General features: G+C 50.7%; 1 protein-coding gene across 3 annotated transcripts in view; it reads right to left on the reverse strand.

Annotated features, from left to right (window-relative positions):
* Positions 1-22,451, reverse strand: part of SBK1 (SH3 domain binding kinase 1) — a 46,760-nt gene that overhangs the window by 19,605 nt on the left and 4,704 nt on the right. The window contains exon 1 of one of the 3 annotated variants that reach the window (XM_072753602.1): positions 831-1,218. The exons of 1 other annotated variant lie outside the window; for it this stretch is intronic. The gene's annotated coding sequence lies outside the window, so the exon portion shown is untranslated. Of the gene's footprint in view, positions 1-830; positions 1,219-22,451 lie in introns of those variants that run through there. One more of the 3 variants, XM_026011388.2, reaches the window with a different exon arrangement.

Here is a 22,451-nt window from a genome sequence, read left to right on the forward strand (position 1 = left end):
GAGGACCTAGAATGCTTGCTTGGTTGTCCAGGACACACTGATCCAACCTGAGGTTTGGCCCTGGATATTTTGGAGGCCAGGAGGAGAAGGGAAGGTCTTGGGTTTGCTAGCCCTAGGGCACATGCGGACAGAAAGGTGCCCTGACCTGAAATGGCTTCTTTGCCCAGACTACCTCTCCTCCCCAGAAATCACTGCCTCCCTTTGGAGAGAGCCGTCCCCGCCTGCAAAACATACAAAGTATGACTTGGGGGAAGACCCTCCCTGTGGCCTGGGTGGGGGGCAATGGGATTGCAGAGAAAATATGGGATGATTCCCACCCATTCTCTCAAACACACCCCTTCCCTACCCTTTCACAGACAAAGACACACACCCGAAGCCCCAGCCATCACCCTAGGGCCCCAAGCCACAGGCTCCCTCACCTGGGCTCATCCCCAATCTCCCCTTTCCAGGGGGGACTTCACTTGAGAACTCAGCCCGGCCTGGGGGCTGGGGTACAGATACTCCAACGGCCGAGAGTCCAACAGCTTCCAGCTCCCAGTTTTCAGAGGTGGGGGGGGCTCTCCACCCTCTTGCCCCCCTCTCCGAGCACAAGGTGGCTTTGCCACTACGCCCCCCCACCCCCCGTGGGGCCGGGGAGCAGCGCCCAAACCCCAGGGCTAGGGTGTGAGGTGGGGGAAGGGAGAGGAGGAGGGGGCGGCTCCTCCGAGCGAGACACAAAGAGACGTCCTTCAGCCTCCGCTCCATGGCGACGCTGGGGAGGGGGCAGTGCGCGCGCGATACTTCCTTCCCCACCTGCAGGGTTAGGGACGTCGGTGTCGGTGGCCACTCACCTGGGCCCGGCTTACCTGGGCTGGGGCCGCGGGGACGCCGCGGCGGGGGGCCTGGGCGCCGTCTCGGTTTCCTTCGGCCCGGCCCGGGGGGGGCTCAGGGCGCCACAACCATGGGCTGGGATGCGGAGGGCGCCGCGAGGGCTCGGTCGCCCGGGTCCCGGAGCCTTGGGGGGGCCCCGAGGCCTCCTGCTGGTGAGGGGCAGCGCTCGCTGTCCTCAGTCCCCTAGATTTGGGGTTCCTGTGTGCCGGAATTGGGGGGTCCAGGAACCCGCTGAGCTAGGGGCGTTCTGGGCTGGGTCCTCGTGTCTTGAGGTGTGGAGTTGTGATGACCAGGCTCTTGGCAGGGGGTCCCGGCAATCCCGGACGGGGGGTCACTGCGTTCTGGGTCTTGGGGGGCCCGGACTGAAGAGGGGCGACTTGGCCGTAGCGTAGGGAGGTCACTGTCTTCTGGATACGGAGGTCTCCGCTTTCCCCAGCGGGGGTCGCTCTCTGTTGGATCTGGAGGGGTCTCCCGCCTTCCTGCGGGGGGGTCTCCGGGTCCTGGACGTGGCCGGGGAGGGACCCCGCGCTGCCCGGCTGCGGGGGCTTGCTGAGCCCCGGCCACCGGCAGGAACCGGGAGGAAGCCCCTCAGCCGCTGGGGGGCTCCGCCGCCGCCGCTACGAGCACCCCGGCTCTGCGGTCCCGGCCCCCGGCCTGATGCGGGCTCCGGCTGCGGCTCCGGCTCGCGATCCGCCGGGTGCTCGGGCCCCGGCCCCGGCGCCCGCCCGGGCAGCGCTCCATCGCTGCATCGCGGCTCCGCCCTCCGGCCCGCGCGCACCTGCCCGCCCGGCCCGCGGCTCCGCCCTCCGGCCCGCGCGCCGCCGCCCGCCCCTTTGTCCGCCCCGCGTGGCGCGCGCTCCCGCGCACGCGCACTCCCCGCGGCGCGCGCTCGCCCCCCCCCGCCGCGCCCCCCCCCCCCCCGCCGCGGGGCGCAGATTCTCCCCGCGCGGAGCGAGCGGCGCGCGGCGCCCCCACCCCGCCTTCCGGCCGCGCTGGGTCCTAGCGCCCGAGGCTCCCGCTCCGTCTTCCCGCCCCCCCGTCTTTTCTAGGTCAGAACCCACGAGGGGGCGAGAACGAGGTTAGAGAGGACTCGGGGGAGTCTGAGAGGGTCACCTGGTCCCCGCGGGACCAGACTGCCCCAGACTGTCCCAGTCTGTTCTTGTGGGGCGGAGCTTGTGTCTGTTTCAAGGAGGGAAACAGTCAAGCTCTGCAATCGCGTGTGCATCTATCCCCATTCATCCCATCAGTCTGTCCTATCCGGCCGCCGCCGTGCATCCATCCATGCACCCATCCATGCATCCATCCCTCCATCCTATTTTGAGCTAGACTTGAGGCAATTACCAATCTACTCAAGGAAGCATAGGGGAAGAGGTCGCGAGCTGGGGGGCTTGGGGGCCGTGTCCAGCCCAGGTCCAGCTTGTGACCCCCGCTGTGAGCAGTGGCTAGTGGTGGGATACAGCTGATAAGCACAGTGCTCACTGGACAGAAGGGAGGAAAGGGGATTCCAGAGGAGCAGTGTGTGCAAAGACACTACCCGGGTGGATGAAGGAGCATCGTCTGACACTGGAGATTGACAGCCTGAAAGGAAGCAGGGTAGATGACTAGGGCGGTGGAATTAGATAGGGACCACTCGTCCTCCCAAGGCTCTATTCTCCCTCTTTCTCAGACACATCCAGGCCATCCCAGCCACACTTGTTTCATTAATGAGAAAGTCCCCCCTCCCCCCCCCCCCCCCACACACAGACACACCCTGCACCTTCCCTATTTCTTCTCTTTGTTCAGGCTGTTTTCTCCACCCAGCATACTCTTCCCAACCACCCTGACTGTGTCTAGATCATTTAGAACCAGGGATGGCAGACTCAAGTAGCTATAGATCACATAAATTAGTGACTGGGGTCAGGCATCAGGTGACTGCAAGTAAGTGGTGGAGATGAGGCAAAGTGGAGCATCATGGGCCTGTAGGGACAGATGATCTTTCAAGAGAAGCGGGACATCCATATCCTAACACAGAGTCTTCCAACTTTTCAGTATTTGAAACAAATCCCCAAGTTCGGAAATAATGAATGGGACAAATGAAACATGCTTTGGAGCCAAATCTAACCCGTGGGCCATCATTTTGCAACCTCTGCTACTGAGAATACTGCCTCAGTTCCCCTTTTCTCCCTCCTGCTTCTATCCAGCCACTTTTGTTCTAGAACCCAAGTACTATGCGATCATCAATCAGCTCTGTAAAACACAAAGTAGATTTGGTTGCTCCTCTGGGTAACATTGCCAAGGATGCCCTGTTACCTCCAGGGCGGAAAATCTAACCTCCTTGTTCTGGTATTCAAAGCCTGTAGCCTTTGGGGTTTGTACCCCTTCCCCTAATGAGGTCCCTTCTTCTTCATTAAGCCTTGACCTCAGCCGGTGTTCTTAATATGTGCTTTCTCCTACCTCTGTGCCTTCATATACTTGGTTTCCTTTGTCTAGAACATCTTTCCTCTCTTCTTTGTTCTCTAAACAAGTTATCTCCCCACCCCCAGATATCTTTGTCTGCCTTTCCTCTCTCACCCTTCCTGTCCTGCCAATGTTCCAGAGTTTCAAATTTCAGCCTTTGTTCTACTCCTCTCCAAGTAAGGCCTGCTTGCCCCAAACAAATGGAGGGGCTTGAGTTGTGGGGCAGAAAGAAGTGAAGTGGGAGATCAGAGAAGGAGGAAGAGGGAAGAAAATATCTTCCTGTGTCTAGTAACCAAGTCCCAGAACATTAGAATTTAGAGTGCATTTTCCTCTCGTTATGAAAACAAACAAACAAACAAAACAAAACAAAACAAAACAAAAAAACAAAACGGAGGCCTGGAGAAGGGCAGGAACAGAATCTGGCCTTGAAATGCTCCCAACCATGGTCATCAAAGGTTATCAAAGCCACTTCGGATGGAATCCTTCCCAGATTCCTTGCCTAGGAATTTGATTATCCACAATGCAGTTAGAAAACGTTGGCCAAAATGCATGGTGGGTATTCAAGTCCCCTTCCCCCCACCCTAGGCTCTGCAGAGTGAGAAGTCCTGGTCCTCAAAGTGGGGCACACATAAGGGGTCCCATCAAGGGTCCCGTCAACATTTAAGCTGCAGCTGCTGCCAGGGCATTTTGGGCGCCATGTGTTCATAACCAGCAGGCAAGAAGAGTCACTTCTCTGGCAGCAATCATTGAAGCTAATTAGTTTCTAGAAGTTACTACAGAAGTACCCTGATCAGTTACTAGAAGAAGGCAGGGCTGCTTTTACAAAAGGAGAGCAGGGACAAATACATGTGGAACCCAGTGATCCATTAGAGTGATCCATTGGTTATGATAACCAAGAGTTTTAGACCCCTCAGGAGGGAAACCTTGGATCACACCACCGAGTGATCCTTCAGGACCTGTCAAGTTGAGAGGCACCTGGGTGGCTCAGTTGTTGAGTGTCTGCCTTTGGCTCAGAGTGTGATCCTGGGGTCCTGGGATCAAATCCAGCATTGGGCTCTCTGCAAAGAGCCTGCTTCTCCCTCTGCCTATGTCTCTGCCTCTCTCTCTGTGTCTCTCATGAATAAATAAATAAAATCTTTAAAGAGAGAGAGACTGGAGGCACCCATGGAGGAGCTGTGTGGCCAGAGGGATGGGATGTGGCAGCCATGAAAATGGACCATCCAGACCGCAGGGGATGGTGGGATGGGATGGTGACTGCCCAGAGCAACAGCAGTGGAGGCTCTCCAGAGTTCACAAAGAAGTCTCCGTTTTGCTCCCTTCTAGCTGATCCCCATCAATGACTGAGTGCCTCGAAGACACAGAAGTGCCCAGATCCCTAGAGACACAGAGCATCCCCGATGGGCAGCTCGGGATCAAGGCCTTCCCATTGGCTTCATCAAACTCTCTTAACATTCTTATCTCACCTTCCTTCCTTCTTTCCCTCTTCCATGCATTAGATTTATTGAGCCTCATCGTTCACCCAGCCGCCTTTGGCTCCCTTCTGATTTTCCTACCCAAGCGTTTTCTCCCAATAAGATAGCTCCTTACACATCTGACCCCATCTTGGCCCACTTCTTGGAGAAATGAACGAACACAACACATCTGAACAGAGGAACTAAAACAGCTATTCATAATGCTGCAGTCCTTTTCCCTTGACACCTGGGGATAATCCACTCTTGCCAGCTCAAAGTTTTGCACCCACAGCAATGCTGCCCCTCCAGAGAGGGTCTTGGTGGGTATGATCTGGATAGCAGAACACAAAGATAAAACGTGGCTATGATCTCCATAATAACACAGAAAAAACATCAGAAAACAGATAATCAGTTAGGTTTCCTCTGCCTGGGGTCCATACCCTCTTCAATGCTGGCATGTCCTCACACTCCTGGGCAGTCAGTTTGCTGCTCCTGGCTCATGGACCATGGGGCTAGGAATTTGTCCCAGACTTCCTTTTAGCTGCATCTTTTTTTTTTTTTTAAGATTTTATTTATTTATTCATGAGAGACAGAGAGAGAGAGAGAGGCAGAGACAGGCAGAGGGAGAAGCAGGATCCCCACAGGGAGCCTGATGTGGGACTCGATCCCGGGTCCCTAGATCACAACCTGAGGCAAAGGCAGACACGCAATCACTGAGCCACCCAGGTGTCCCTTTGGCTGCATCTTATGTTCACTGATGTATCAGAAGTTTTTGCTACTGTTGGGGTTGGGGAAGGAATCAAAACAGTGTTCTTGTCCCCTAGAATGTATACATCATGTTTCAAACTATTTGAGTTTGGGTGACTCTCCTAGCTGTATGGAAAGTGATGTCTTGGCCATATCAGTAGTCCCCATGCTGGAGGTCATGATGGTGTCTGGGGATTTCCCCAGTCTGGTCTATGTTGTACGATGCTCCTTCTTGCTCATGACCCCAGTCACGACAAAGAGAAGGCATTCCTGGCTTGTTGGTCCGCATTACAATAGTGCAGGGAGAACCTTCTGACAGCCACCATTACGTCCAGGACACTGACACTGGTGACCAACTCACCAGTGTGGTCAGAGATCCTGGTGGCACTGGTGACTGGTTCATTCAGAGAGCAGATCACGTTTAGGAAACTGAAGATCATAATGACATGTTGAGCAAAGGTTATGGAAGCTGGTCACAGTCAAGAACGGGAGTATCCAGCGCCACCAGAAGACACGGGTCAAGCTATTGCCAATAACGAAAACCAACAGTTGCACCAGAACCCAAGATGGATCAGAAGGAAGACAGCAGAGCAGCCCAGGATGTACAACAGCTGGAGGTGATGGATCTTTAAATCTCTCATTACCTTTTTGGAGAATATATTCTGAAGTGAGAAACACAGTGTTCCAGCAAGAGTCCTGATGAGCTCCCCACCTCCCGCGTCAAAATACAACTCTGTGACCGCGGCCAGCAGGATGCCACTGATGATGGGAAGTACAGTATAATGGCACTGCAGAGAGGAAAGAACCTGCTTCTTTATGACATTGCCAAGCTGCTGAGTTGTACTTGGAGTGGCTTTGAAGGGAATTCTGCTCCTTGTAGCTGAAAGCTTGCCAACGGATATGAGAAGAATATCTCTAAAATCATGAGCGTGGTTGCTCCTGGAGATGGAATCCAGGAAATGGGCCTGGGGTCGGGGTGGATAATGGGAACTCATCTTTCTGTGTCATGTTTTTTCTTCTTTTCTTAAAAATATCTGACACCGGCGGGGGTGGGGGGGCGCCTCTGGGTGGCTCAGTGAGTTGAGCATCTGACTCTTGGTTTGGGCTCAGGTCATGATCTCATGGGTTGTGGGGGCCCTGGGTTCCTTGCTCAGCGGGGAGTCAGCTTGAAGTTTTTTTTCTCCCTTTGCCCCTCCCCCCACTTGCATGCATGCTCTGCTTTCTCTCTCTCAAATGAATAAATAAATCTTTAAAAGAACATCTGACACAAATATGACAAAATGTTAACATTGATTCTAGTTGTGGATATGCACAGGCTTATACTTTTCTCTATTTTCTTTTACAATTTTCAAAATAATTAAAAATTACTTGGTGGAAGTCTTTTCAAATGAGATCCGGTGGGGGGAAAGGGGAGAAGAAAAGGAATAGGTTTCGCAGTATGTGATTCTGTGTTTCCTAAAGGAAAATCCAGGAATTCTCTAAAATGATCTCACCTTGTACTCTGAGAAACACAGGACTGAAAACTAGTTTGGTTCCCTGGCCCCTGACACCTTAGGCCTCAGGGCTGGATGTGGCTGTTTCTCTGGGAAGTTGTGGAGCCAGGACCTGGTAGGTGCTCACCTCCCCACCCCCACGCTTATTGCAGGGGAGGAAGAAGCATCCTCTGGAATCCTCACAACAGAGCCAGGGCTGCTCAGAGCTTGTTCACTCCCAGTTTCTTCTTTGGGGATGGATCGCCAATGCCATCCCCAGGAACACAGGCATTTGGAAGGAGACAAGTGCTGTCTAGTACACATCCCCAGGGGTCTGGATTTAATGATGTCCTAGTTTGGGTTTCCCAGAAACAGACCCTGAGACAGGAATTGGAAAGGAAGTGGTTTATTTGGTAGGTGATCTCAGGTAGGGGAGGGGAGAAGTGAGCCAGGAAGGCAATGCCAAGCAAATTATCGCTGTGGGCAATAGGAAGGGAATCCCACTGGGGAGCTCTCAGAGACAAGTGTAGAATGTGTGTCTACATGCACAGAGCACGTATTATACCCCAGCTCCTGTCAGTCACCAGTGAGAGCTCCCGCGGAGGCAGGCAGTGCTGTGGATGTGGGCAGAGCACGCGGGATCAGATAAGGCCCATAGGAAAGGTGATGAGGATGCTGGCAAGTAGAAGTGGAGGAGGGGCCCAGGAAGACTGGGTGAGGAAGCGACAGTGTGTGCCACCAAGGCTAGCACTTACTGCGGTGCCCTGGGGCTGGCATGACACTCACGTAGTCCAAGTAGAGTAGAACTCTCTTTCCAGCATCAGCTCTCCCCCATCTCTTAGCAACAGAACCCCAGTTTTCCCTTGGGGACCCCTATTCCTTGACATATCTTTCCCCCCTTGTTGGGGGGAGGAGGGGTTCATCCGTTTGGCTGTAGGAGTGGACTTGGGACCCAGTGCCCACCAATTAGTGTACGTCAGCCCCCTGGCCACCCTGATGTTCGTGAAATAGGTCTGTACCCCAAGCCAGGCCAATAGGATAGAACTCTCTTCCCACCGAACTGAAAGATAGAGAGATGTAAGTCTGGAGCTCATATTACCAGAGAGACCCTCCCAGGGGGTGAAGCCAGAACAGTAGACAGCAGAGCCAAGAGATGAAGAATCAAAGTCCTCATGCCATTATTTAAGCCCCTGGATCCAGCCATACCTGAAGACTCTGGACTTTTTGGGTATGTACTGCCCTAAAGTTCCTTTCGTGCTTAAGTCCATTGGACTTGGGTCTCTGCCACTCACAACTCCAAGTTCTTTATACTATGTATAAATGTGGATTTCTGCAGTGTTTAAAAATGCAGGGGTAAATGAAAGATCCTGCCATCTATCCCCATACTCACTATTTCCTCAGCATGCCAGGTTGTGAAAGGGAATTCTCAGAGGGCGCTCAGCCTGCCCAGGAGCAGGGGTTTCAGATGCTTAGAGTTCAGCCTCTGCTCCCCAAGAGCACTTGTTCTTGGGGCCACTTGAGGAGCTGGGGGTGTTCATGGCAGAGCACGGAGGTGAGTTCCTGGGCTGCCACATGGGGACCCTTTCCCTCTAAGCTTCAGGAACCTCTGGGTTCTAGGCCAGGGCATGTATGCATTAATTCGTTCATTCATTCATTCATTCATTCATTCATTCATTCATGCATTCGTTAATTCACACTTGATAATGAGCACCTACCGTAAAGGGGCATTAGGGTAAATAGATAAGCTACACAGACTGTCCTTGTCTTCAGGAGCTTCCAGCCTAGTGGGGGAGACACTGTATTAATCATACCAATAAATGTCAAATTCTGCCCAAGATCAGACTACAAAGGAGAGACAAAGGTCAGGGCTTTCTGGAGGAAGTGACGGCTGCACTGGGATGGCAAGGGGTGAGCAGGGGCTACATAGGTAAAGGGCCATCTCAGCGTTCAGGCCCCTGCTCCTCGCTTTGTGCTCACTCACGGGTATCAACCTCCATGTCTCCCCTAGAGCCTGCTCAGCAGCTCAGACACACTTCCTTTTCCCACCTTCCGGAGCCCATACCCCTCAACTCTAGGGAGCTCTGCTTCGTGTCTGACCTGCAACCTGCCTGCTGCCAGCACAGTGTACTCTCCTTGCTTTGGTCCCAGCAGAGGTGAAGGGCAGCTGAGCACCTGCCCCCCAAATGGTTTGCATGTCACCTCTCTTCTCAGGGATGAGGCTCTGGACATTCATTAGGTATCTAGAGTACATGCCAGGTACTTCCACAAGGCTAGGCCTTCCCCCAGATGGGGAAACCGAGGCACGAGCTATAGAGGTCCTGAACAACAAAGCCCGCCTCTTCCATCCCTGGAGTAGGAATGGACACTGTGTTCTTCTCCTTTTAATGTCTCCCCGGCCAAGGGCTCTGCCCAGTAGGCAGTTTCCATCTGTTGCTGGCACTCCAGAGCCTGCCTGGGGAGGGGGTCTCCTTGACCCCCGGGGACAAGACCCTCTGGCCATCCCATCCCTTCCTCCAGCCTCTAGCTCTCAGGGAACCTCTGTTCATCCCTGCCTGCTTATTTCACAAGCACAGATTTGTGCCTGGTCAAGTCCTCAGCATCGTATGCATATTAACTCATTCAGACCTCACAACAACCCTACAGTGAGTCTGTTGTCATCATGTCTGAGACACAGAAAGGCGACGAGTTTGCTGAAGTTCACAACACCCTAGCAGGGACTTGAACCCAAGCAGACTCCAGGGTCTGGGCCCCCAACCACCACGCCGCCCAGCCCATCCATCTCAGCCAAGCCGTCCTCACCTCCTCCTCTCCCCCAATTCCGTTCTACCTCATTCCCAGCTCTCTCCCACTTCCCCTCCCCATCACAATTTCCTGCTTTCTCTCTATTCCTGCCTATGAGCTGCTGCCCTGCCCAGGAGGGGCCATTCTGGTGTCCGGGGCAATGGTGGGGTTGGGCTGCTGCGGGGGTGGGGGGGCTTGAGGAGGAGGGAAGGGACACAGGGCAGAGGTCTGGGTGCTGGAAGGGCCAGCCCCCCCCCCCCCCCCCCCCCCCCCCCCCCGCCATCTGTTTCCAGCCTGCTGGCGGCTTGGCTGGGCCCAGGCCTGGAAGAGGTGGGCTGGGTGGAGCAGGAGGGGGCTGGGTGGAGCCGGGACTGCCAGCCCTAATTAAGTCAGTTAATTAGGTGGGGAGGAGAAGCCTGTGGGAGTTAATGAGCTTGGCTAATTAAGTGGATCTTGGAGAATGGCTCAAATTCTAATGGCTGGGGAGGGATAGGGGCTTAGGCAGGATGGAGGGAGGGGAGCTGAGATGCCTGGTGCCTCCCAGGTGTCACTAGGGTTTGTCTGCGGCCACTATGGGGGTCTGAGGCCACTACCAAGACCTGAGTGGCTATCGGGTGTGCAGCCACCCCAGGGATTGGTTAGAACTTAACCATCAAGATCTGACACCCTCTCCAAGGTCCATACTATTGACATCTGGGCCTGAAGTCATTATTGAGGGCTGGTCCCCTGTCACCTATCCCTTTGGGGTTAAAGTTAGGTTCCTTTGGGGGATGTGGACAGAAATTGAGCCCTGACCCAGGAACCTTTCAGAACAACCATGGCAATCCCTGTGTGCCATGCACATCTCCCACTGTGTTTAAGTTTGCAAAGCATTCCAGCTGTCACTGCCAGCAAGGAGATGTGTGGGGCTCTTGTCCCAGCTCACAGATGTGGCAACTGAGGCCAGGGAGGAAGGAGCTTGCCCTGGCTCATCCTCAGCCTCCTGCTCACAGCACATATCCGGGAGGCAGGGTCTTGGGGGACGTCAAGGGAATGTTCTCTTCCAGGCCTGAAGCCAGATATTCCCAGAACCTAGGGGCCCTCTCTTGCTGGAGCCCTGTTCTGCTTGTGGAATCCTCAATAACCACCTCCACTGCCACCACCATGGTTCCCGAGGGTAGAGCCCTTAGCACTGGTGACGTGTGAGTACGTGATACCAGGGCCAGCCACAGAATGTGGGCCTCTTGCTAAGAAAGCGGAACAAGGGGATCCCTGGGTGGTGCAGCGGTTTAGCGCCTGCCTTTGTCCCAGGGCATGATCCTGGGGTCCTGGGATCGAGTCCCACATTGGGCTTCCTGCATGGAGCCTGCTTCTCTCCCTGCCTGTGCCTCTGCCTCTCTTTCTCTCTGTGTCTCTCATGAATAAATAAAATCTTAAAAAAAAAAGGCAGAACAAAAGCTTTTCCCTTCTACCCAGCTCTCTCTCAGCCCGTCCTGAGGGTTTTTGTTTAGTTACTGTTCAGTGTCATGCTCCATTGGGCACGGGGACTCGCGATACGCCAGTGCAGCCCCTCACAGGTGCTCGGGGCCACCGCACTACACACTCAGTGTGGGACCTGCCTGCACCCAGGCCTCTGGGACACCAAGGACAGCAGTGGTGACTGCGTGGGGCACAGAGTGGGTAGCTGGGAGCCCACGCAGTGGATGTGGGAGGGCGGGATGGTGCGTGGCACACGCTCTATGGTCCCAGCAGCCTTTACTTACAAATTCTAAGATGAAGTTATTAAGAATTGCAAGATGCTAGTTACAGAGCAGCAAATCGAAGTTTGGGGCTCTAAGTGATGGCACCGGTCATGCCCTGAGTGACACACAATCTGATAGTCCGCACAGCCCCTCCGTGCACTTGTTGTCCTCATTTTTCCCATTTGTTCATTCGCTCACTTAATCACCATATATTTATTGAGTGCTTCCTCTATGCAATGAACAAATCAGAAAAAAGTCTCTGCCCTCATCCGTTCCAGTGGGGAGCAAAGAGGGGGGCAAGACAACAAACAGGGTGCCTAAGTAAATAATTATGCTTCAAGGGATTCATGTGAGGGAAGAATCAAAGCCAAGAGGGACGGGAAGAACAGGGAAATCCTCATAGAGAAGGTTACATTTGAGCAGAAGCTTGATGAGGTTGAGGGAGGGAGCCGTGCAGTTATGGGGGGGCAGAGTCCAGGAGGCCGGCCAGGGGCAACAGCCAGTGCAAAGGCCCTGGGGCCAGAGTGTGCTTGGGATGTCAGGAACAATGAGGAGGCTGGTAAAGCACAGGAGGGGAGGAGAGGTAACAGGGACAGTTCACTCAGGGCCACCTTTGATTCTGAGTGAGGTGGGAGTCATTGGGGGGTTTTGAGCAGAGGAGGAATAAGCTATGTCTTAGGCTTTAACAGGGTCCCACTGGCTGCTGTGGGGCAGACAGCCTCTTGGGGTAGGGGGAGGAGAAATGAGGAGGTTCCTGCACCCAGCTGGGTGAGAGAGGACAATAACTTGGACAGTTGGACCAGGGCAGTGGAGGAAGGGTGGGGGCAAGTGGATCTGCTGGCAGATTGGACAATATGGGTGATGGGTGTGTGTGTGTGTGTGTGTGTGTGTGTGTGTGTGTGTGTGTAGTTTACCCTGGGCATCTGGACCACGAACCGGTGAGGACACCAAGCGGCTCTCTGGTCCCCAGGATTCCTTGCCCTTGAAGGTCTGCTGTCATTTGGGGAGCACTCCCATCCTCAGGCCAGCGTACGCATCGTGAAAAGTTTCCAGGAACTCTCAGGCCCAGGGCCACAGACTGAAATGTTCACAGCAGGCCCAGGGAGGGACTGTGGTTGGGGGCCACAGAGTGGTAAAGCGGAGAGCCCTGGCTCACTGCGAGGGTGGCCTCCTCTCCCCTGCGACCTACTGTTGTCACATGGGAATGTAAACTCAGGCTCTCAGAGCCTCCAGTTGTTCAAGGGAAGTTGGAAATCTAGATCTTAGGAAGTAATGCCCTGTTTTTAACAATATTGGCAAATTAGTGTCTAATGTCAGGGCAGGCTATACCCCTTTGTGAGCCCGAAGAAAGGACAGAGGGGCTGCTTCTGTGGGCCTCCTTCCCATGGAAACCTCTGCACCTGGGGTGTTTGCAGACTGGGAAACACAGATCTCCCTGGGGTGTGACATGATAAGCCAACTCTTGACTGGTGTGGGCAGGAGCCGGGGTGGGGGGCAGATAGGGGAATGACTGGGAAGGAACACCCTCTCCGAGCCTCTTGGATACCAGGCAGCGGCACTGCATCAGGGATGATGTGGTGCCAGGCAAGGGTAGGTGTGGTCTCTTGGGCATCCCAGAGGAGGGAAGAAGGTACAGTGGCCAGTAGGGTGAGACCATGACCAGGAATAAGCCATAAGGTGAGATTTGGTCCAAGACAAGAGGACCAGCACGACTGAGCAGGAAGGGAAGACGGCTGGGCTTCTCCTTGTCCCTGCCCTAGAGACCACCCTCTACACCCAGAAAGCCCATCTCCGCTTTCCTGGATCTGGGCTGGGCCAGGGGGGCTGCTTTTGAGAAGCAGAGAGAGACAGAGGCAACAGAAAAAGCTCTTCCACCATCACATCGGGTCGGCACCCCCCAGTGTGGCACCGTGGTCCCAGGCATGACCTCATTCGGGCTGCCAACAATCTCAGAAGGTTGGAACCATGGGTGTGCCCATTTTACCGAGGGCGAAATTGGGTCACAGAGCTGTTGGGTAACCTGGCCAAGGTCACAGGCCTTGGAAGTAGTGAGAACTGCAGTTAAGCCCAGGGGTGTGTGGCTACAAAATCTGAAAGGTGAACGTAGAAGGTGTCAGATGAAGATGCCCGAGGCTCACGACTGGCTGCCTGCTGGACCAGTCCCTGCATGTGTGGGCGCAGCGCTCCCTCTAGTGGCTGATCCCACACAGTGCAGGGCGGACGGCGGGACTGGCTGGCTGGTCTCTGACACACATGCACCGACACGCTTGCACACACACCTGCTTACCATCTGGCTCAAGCTTACACCCCAGATCTCATAATGACCCCTCACCTCACCCCCTGAGACCCCGGTGTCTCCCTCTCCCATCCTCTTCATCACTTACTCTGGTACCCACATGCAACAGCTCCTTGACCTCACCGAGGCCACCGGTCCACTGCCCATCAGGCCGTTCAGCCACCAGCATCCCTCTCGTCCTGTGTGGGCTCCGCACAACGTCACCGGAGCTGCTGTCCGGAACCCCCACTCCCGTGCCCACCTCTGCTGTCCCTGTTCCTGCCTGCACCGAGCAAGCCAACTCTGCATGAGCGCCCCACACCTGGCTGCCAGCCTGTCTCCCGGTTCACGGTCCTGAACAGGCACGCGCTGCTGCCCGACGACCCCCGCTATGCCTGCCAGCTGCTCCCCCCCCTTTCTCCTAGATGGCAAACTTTCATTTGTCTGTGGACCTCCTGGGGATCTTGGCGAAGCCGAGGATCCTGCACGTCTAACCCGCCCCCAGGTGGTGCCAGTGCCGCTGGTCTGTACACCCCACTTGGAGCAGCAAGGTCCTGGATGACTCCTTCCCACCTTCTCCTTTTCCTCCAACCGCGGCTCCCACTTCACTGAGAAAACAGATGGATCAGATTGCCTCCCGCCGTGAAAGCACAAACCCACCCAGCTGCTCACTTCTCACTTCCTCCCATCTGCTTTGGTCAGGGGAAGCCCTCCTCCTTGTGAGGCCCAGCCCCCCTTAGGACCCTGTTTCTCCAGGACTCCCCTCGCTCCCTATTCCACCAACCTTGCCCTTGTTCCAGGATTGCTCCCAGACACCTGCAGGCTCGGGCATCACCTCCTTTACCCCGCGCCTGGGGCGGAAAGCTCCTGGCAGAGCTGGCTTCTTGTCGCTGCCCTGCCACCTCCAGGTCTCTCCTTTGTTCTTACTGTTCTTTCCACTTTCCTTTTGTAAATATAGCTTTGGTTTTTATTCCAGTTAAACGTGCCCATAGCTTAGAGTCAAGAAACATGAGCAGCCCCCACTGCCATGTCCCGCTGCGTAAGGACAATCACTTCGACTCTTGCAGGGATTTTTATTTCGGCATTTCCTACCTAGCACCTTCACATTGCTTCTTTCCAGTTTTAGGTTTTCCCTGTCAATTTCCCACTTTGGAAGATGAGGATTTAGCTCCCTTACGTCTGTCCCCCACACACTTCCTATTCCCGCCCTCCTAATACATCAGCATCAGATTATTGCTGGTGCCTACATATGAAGGAAACCTTATGGATTTTACTTTTACCTTTTTAAAGATTTTTAAGTGTATTTGTTAGAGAGAGAGAGAGAGAGAGAGCGAGAGAGCAAGAGAGAGCATGAGCTGGGGGAGAGGCAGATGGAGAGGGAGAAGCAGACTCCCCACTGAGCAGAGAGCCCGATATGGGGGTGGATCCCAGGACCCCAGGATCATGACCTGAGCTGAAGGCAGACGTTTAATCAACTGACCACCCAGGCGCTCCTAGATTTTATTTTTTTAATCTCTATGCCCAACATGGGGCTCAAACTCATGACCCAATAAGAAGTTATATATTAACTAATTGAATTTAAATAAAATTTTTAAAAAAGGAGAAAACCCCACAAAGTAGCTGTACCATTTTGCATTGCCATCAGCAATGAATGGGAGTTCCAATTGGTCCGCATCCTCACCAGCATTTGTTGTTGTCAGTGTTTTGGATTTTAGCCGTTCTAATTAGTGTGTAATGGTATCTCATCAAGATCAAGAGTTGCATGCTCCACCCATGGAGACAGCCACGCACCCCTAGACTTTATTTTTTGGAATAATTTTAGGTTGAAAGAATTGTGCAGAAAGGACATACACCCTTCCTTCACGCCCCCAGTTTCCCTTATTATTAATGTCCTGCATCAGGACGGTACATTTGTCACAACAGATGAACCCATAGACATACTACTAACTAAAGTCCATAGTTTACCTGCAGACTCACTCTGTTGCACCTTCTATGGGTCCTGACAAATGCATAATGTCACAGACCCACCATTGCACTATTATACAGAATAATTTCATTGGCCTAAAAATCCCTTGCTCCACCGATTCATCCTCTTTCTCCCTCCCGACAAGCCCCTTGGCAACCACGGATCTTTTCACCGCCTCTACAGATTTGGCTTTTGCAGAATATCAGATAGTTGGAATCATGTAGTACGTGCCCTTTCCAGACTGGCTTCTCAGCAATATGGATTTAAGGTTCCTCCGTGTCTTTTCGTGGCTTAATAGTTAATCTCTTCTTATTGCTGAATAATATTCTATTGTATGAATGGACCACAGTTTGTTTATCCATTCACGTGTTGAAGGACATTTTGGTTGCTTCCAAATTTTGGGCAATTATAAATAGACCTGCTATAAACATTCATGTGCAAGTTTTTGCATGGACATAAGTTTTCAACTCATTTGGGTAAACAGCAAGGAATGTAATTGCTGGATCCTATAGTGAGGCTATGTTTAGCTTTATAAGAAATTGTCAGTCTGTCTTCCAAAGTGGCTGTACTGCCACCTAAAAAAAATGAAATCTTGCCATTTACAACGACGTGGATGGAACTAGAGGATATTATGCTAAGCAAAATAAGCCAATCAGAGAAAGACAATTATCATATGATCTCACTTGTGTGGAATTTAAGAAACAAAACAGAGAATCGTAGGGGAAGAGAGGAAAAAATAAAACAAGATGAAATCAGACGGGGAGACAAACCATAAGAGACTTTTAATCATAGGAAACAAACTGAGGGTTGCTGGAGGGGAGGAGGTGGTGGATGGGGTAACTGGGCGATGGGCATTAAGGAGGGCATGTGATGTACTGAGCACTGGATGTTATATAAGACTGATGAATCACTGAGCTCTACCTCTGAAACCAATAATAAGTTATATATTAACTAATTGAATTTAAATAAAATTTTTTAAAAAGGAGAAAACCCCACAAAGTGGCTGTACCATTTAGCATTCCCATCAGCAGTGAACGGGAGTTCCCTTTGGTCTGCATCCTCACCAGCATTTGGTGATGTCAGTGTTTTGGATTTTAGCCATTCTAATAAGTGTGTAGTGGTATCTCATGTTGCCTTAATTTGTTATCCCCTAATGACATATGATGTTGAGCATCGCTTATATGCTTATTTACCGTCTATATATACTCTTTAGTGAAGTGTCTGTTCAAATCTTTTTCCCATTTTAAAATTGAACTGTTCAGGGATCCCTGGGTGGCGCAGCGGTTTAGCGCCTGCCTTTGGCCCAGGGCGTGATCCTGGAGACCCGGGATCGAATCCCACGTCGGGGTCCTGGTGCATGGAGCCTGCTTCTCCCTCTGCCTGTGTCTCTGTCTCTGTCTCTCTCTCTCTGTGACTATCATAAATAAATAAAAATTAAAAATAAAATAAAATAAAATTGAACTGTTCATTTTCATTTTCTTTTTTATACAAGGAGTATACATGAACTCCTTGTATACTTTGGATAATAGTCCTTTATTGGATAAAGGGTTCTTTATCAGGGGCGCCTAGGTGGCTCGGTTGGCTAAGCATCTGCCTTCAGCCCAGGTCATGATCTCAGGGTCCTGGGATCAAGCCCCATATTGGGCTCCTTGCTCAGTTGGGAGTCTGCTTCTCCCTCTCTCTCTGTCTCTTTCCCTCTGCTTATGCCCTGTCTTTCTCTTTCTCTCAAATAAATAAGTAAAAAAAAATTTTAAGAGTTCCTTATCAGATCAGTTGTCTTTTGCAAATATTTTTCTCCCATTCTATGGCTTGTCTTCTCATCCTCTAAACAGTGTCTTTCAGAGAGCAGAAGTTTTATTTTTTTATTTTTATTTTTTGGATGAGCAGAAGTTTTAAATTTTAAGTGTCCTTCTCTTTTCTGCACAAAAGGTTTTTTCTATGTGTTTATGTTTTTTAAAGATTTTATTTATTTATTCATAAAAGACACACACACACAGAGAGGCAGAGACACAGGCAGAGGGAGAAGAAGGCTCTATGCAGGAAGTCTGATGTGGGACTGGATCCCAGGACCCCAGGATCACTCCCTGAGCCAAAGGCAGATGCTCAACCACTGAGCCACCCAGGCGTCCCTTCATAATTTTTTTTAAAGTAGGCTCCAGCTCAGCGTATGACTCAAACTCACGACCCTGAGAGCAAGAGTCTTATGCTCAACCCACTGAGCCAGCAAGGCGCTGTCTGACTTATTTCAGTGTGAGATGCTGCCTGCAGTCCAGGGACACTGCCACAGGGAATCTCCCTTCACCATAACCCGGGAGATGCCCTTTACCTTTCTCTCTTGTGTTGGCTCCCTTGTTTCCCAGGTCCTTCTCTTGCATCATTTACTCCCTTATTTTAGTGAAACACATCCTTCTTAATAAAGATGTATGGGACCACAATAGCCAAACTATGGAAAGAACTCAGATGTCCAACAGATGAATGGATATAGAAGATGTGATATATTTATATAGCAGAATATTACTCAGCCATCAAAAAGAATGACATCTTGCCATTTGCAATGATGTGGGTGGAACTAGACGGTATTGTGCTTAGGGAAATAAGTCAATCAGAGAAAGACAAATACCATATGATTTCACTCATATGTAGAATGTAAGAATTAAGATGAACATAGGGGAAGAGCAGGAAAAATAAAATAAGATGGAAAGGGAGAGGGAGGCAAATCATAAGAGACTCTGAACTCTAGAAAACAAACTGGGTAAGAGATGGGGCAATTGAGTGATGGGCACGAAGGAAGGCACTTGATGGAATGAGCCCTGGGTGTTGTATGCAACTGATGAGTCACTGAATTCTACCTTTGAAACTAATACTAGAGTATATGTTAACTAAATTAATTTTAAATACAAAATTTTTTAAAAAGGTGCATGGGAGGTAAAATTTTTGAGTACTCGTAAATCTGAAACAACCTTCTTCCTACTCTCACTTTTGAATAGTTTCGCTAGGTATAGAATTCTAGGCTAACAATCATTTTCTTTCATGCCTTTGAAAACAGCTCCATTGTCTTCCGGTTTTCAGGATTTCTGTTGAGAAGTTTAATGATATATCAATTCTTGATCATTTGTAGAATCTTGTAGAATGTTCTTCTTGTCCTTGTGTTCTAAAATTCACTGGTGACTGGCCTCAATGTAGGTCTGTTTTTATCCTTTGGTCGGACACACAGTGGACACTTTTGATCTAGAAATGCAGGTTTTCCATCTGGAGAAATGTTTGAAATATTTCATTGATGGTTTCCCCTCTTTTCTTTCTGGAACTCATGTTAAGATGTGAGATTCCTGCGCTGGAATCTTGCTCATTTTCTTACTCTTTCTTTTCTACTTTTCACACCGTGGGAGCCCTGGAGATGCTCTGCTGGGTTCTCCCTTCCTGAAGAACTTGTAACTCAGCTGTGAGGAGTGCAGGTGGCTGACAACCTCCAAATACAGGGTCTTTGAGATCTGCCACAGCCTTTGAGCCAAGACCAAGGTCTTTCTGGGCAGCCTCAGCTAGCAACTGAGCTCAACAGAGACACCAGTGCCTGGCCATTTCTGCCCAATGTGGCTCCTCGAATGGACAGTCTTTGCTCCAGGAGCCCCTCCTGGGTTGGCCATGATTTTGTTTGATATGTATCCAGGTCAGGCCCTCCTTGCTTAGATCTGTTTCCTTCCAGTATCCATTTCATGGGGATTGGCTCTACATCACAGACTGAAGAATCTCCCTGCCCAGTCCCGCTTCCTCTTCCTATCTTTCCTTATTTCTTTTCTTTGTTTTTTTAAAAGATTTTTATCTGTTTATTAGAGAAAGAGAGAGAGCACAAGCAGGGGGAATGGCAGGCAGAAGGTGAGGGAGAAGCAGGGAGCCTGATGCAGGACTAGATTCCAGGACTCTGGGATCATGACCTGAGCCAAAAGCAGATGCTTAACCGGCTGAGCCACTCAGGCACCCCTCTTCCTTTCTTTTTATGAACATCAGCCCCCAGAATTTCTTGCATTCCTCACTCTGTATCGAAGCATCTATTGACTGGAGGTTCCAAACCTACTCATGTATCTTTACCTTTTTGTTTTACTTTTTGAAAATTTTCTTTTTCTTCTCATTCAGCAACCAGCAAAATTTTAAATTCAGGGCCCAGTTGGGAAATATTTGAGGCTTGTGGGCCATATGGTCTCTATCACAACTACTCAATTCTGCTTATGTGAAAGCAGCCATAGTACATAAGACATAGTAAATAAGTGGGTGTGGCTGTATTCCAATAAAACTTTATTAAAAAAAAACAGGTGACAGGATGGATTTGGCCTGTAGGTGGTAGTTTGCTGACCCCTCTTCCAACGCATTTAAATATATTTTTAATTTCTGGATGATATTAATCTCTAAGAACTTTTTTGTTTTGTTCATTTTTCAGAGTGTTTTTCTTTCAAAATAGCATCTAGTGTTTGTTTCATGGTTGCAATGTAGTTTCCTAAATTTCTGAATATAGTCATAATTGTCTTATTCTTAGGTTTTCTTTCCCTTGTGTAGTCTGTTTCCTCCAAATTCTGTTTTTCTGTTTGTTTTTGTTCTGCTTCTTATATTACAGGTTTTTCTCCAATGTTGGCAGTCCCTGGCTCATACTTAAAAGATTTAAAGAGCTGATAGAATTGTGGCTGCCTTTGTGTGTGTGTGTTGGGGCAGGTATGGATCTCGGCATGAAAAAACTTGCAAATGTGTTACCTTACACGGCAATGTTCTTGATCTTGATTGAGGTGTGGGTTACACAGGTGTATACATTTGTTAAAACTCATTAAAGCGACCACTTAAGACCTTTGTATTTCACTCTACGTTTTGATTAAAGAATACAAAAATACAACTTATGAAAGCAAGCTGATGAATAGCCCTGTGTTGGGGCAGGGGCTGGCTGGCTCAGGGGTTCAAACTAGAGATTCTTTTCGGGCTGTTTCATTGGGAAATCCCTTATGCCAGCCTACATTGGTATTCTTTTCTTGGCCTGCCAGACTCTTAAGATAAAGGACAGAAGTAATAGGAAAAAAGCAGTTTGGGGAAAACAAATGCTATGGAGGGAGAAGACAATGAGAACGAACAGGAAACCAAGCGACAACACTAACCAAATACCCATCATCAATCTATCCGGAGGCTGAACGGAGCAAACTCTGGAGTGCCCTGCCTTGACCTCACTATTCTGGAAGCCCAGAGGGGGAAGAAGGGCTCAAGTGATGGTGGGTATGGGGCAGGGCTTCCCACTTTCAGGATGTAGACTTCAGTTAATCTTTCTAGTTGGGTGTAGCATTGCCTGTTTATGGTGCTGTGCAGAGATCCTGTGTTTTCTCCTCTTTGGAGGATAAATCTTCAACCTTTGTCAGAGCAGGGGATGGGTGGCTGCCCAGCTGTGCAGAGTGGGAGAAGGAAAGCTGAGGATTAAAGCCCTTCTTACACCAATCCTCCTGTTTTGGGATGCAGCTCTACTCCCACTTCCAGGGAGTACTTAATCCACTAACACTGCAGCCTTTGGGGGTTTTGTGGGGTTAACTGTGGAGCTCCTTGCTTTTCTCCCTCCCAGTTTGGGGCTGGCTTCAGGTGCACTGCCACCAGGCTGTGAAACCACTTAGTACGCATATATCTGCCTCTGGAATCAAAATTTTGTTGTTGTTGTCTTCTGTCCAATATATTAGTTCCTGCTGATTCATACTGCAGTAGGTAGAATAATGCCCCCCCAGCCCCCAATGTCTGTGTCCTAATCCCCAGAACCTTTAAGTATGTAACCTTACCTGGCAAAAAGGGGCTTTGCCCATGTGCCCTTGACATGAGGAGAGGATCCTGGATTATTCAGGTGAGCCCAATCTAATCACATGAAGCATAAGGAGCAGAAAACCCTTTCTTCCCCAGCTGTGATCAGAGAAAGCGATGTGGTCAAAGAAGCAGAGCTTGCTACCTGCTGGTGGGAGGGAGGGAGGGAGCCACAAGCCAAGGAGTGTAGCTGTCCTCTGGAAAAGGACGCCTCAGAAAAAAACTAGGAAATGGATTCTCTCCTAGAACTTCCAGAAAGTTCTTCCAGAGAGAGCTTCCTAGGGCAGCCTTGTCGACATCTTGATTTTAGCCCAGGGAGACATATGTTGGACTTCTGACGTCCAGTCTGTAAGACAGCACATTTGGTTGGCCTTAAGCAACCAACTTTGAGGTAATTTGTTATGGCAGCAAATGCAGGACTGAAAGGCATACCTTGAAGCATCCACTCGCTTCCTTTCAATGGGGTTTCAGAGAAGTTAAGTGCGTGTGTTCCATCCACCATCCTAACCAGCCGGCTCCACTCACATCTGCTTTTATCTCTACCCCTTCAAGAACTGTCTCTTTTCCCTTGATTGTTTGGCATCTTTGAGTCCAGTTGTCTGCTCTCCCTTCTCCTGGAGACGCTCTTCTCTTGGCTGCTGGGACTGCACACACGCGGCTTCCAATGCCACCTTCTTGCTGATGTCTCTGACAGTCTCTCACCAGCCAAGAGTCTCCCCCTTTGAGCCCCAGACTTTCAGGACCGAGCCCTCACTTGACATCATCACGTGAAGCAGCTCACATGCTTCTCTAGTTGAAAACATCCGAGGCAGAGTTCTTGAGTTTCTCTCCACACCTTCCTTCCCCTGAGCCTTCCAATCATCCATCTGTTTCTCCCACCCTGAAACCTCTGATTCATCTTCCATTCCCTTCTTCCTTTATCCC

This window comes from Vulpes vulpes, chromosome 3 (assembly GCF_048418805.1).
Source record: "Vulpes vulpes isolate BD-2025 chromosome 3, VulVul3, whole genome shotgun sequence".
Taxonomy (NCBI): domain Eukaryota; kingdom Metazoa; phylum Chordata; class Mammalia; order Carnivora; family Canidae; genus Vulpes; species Vulpes vulpes.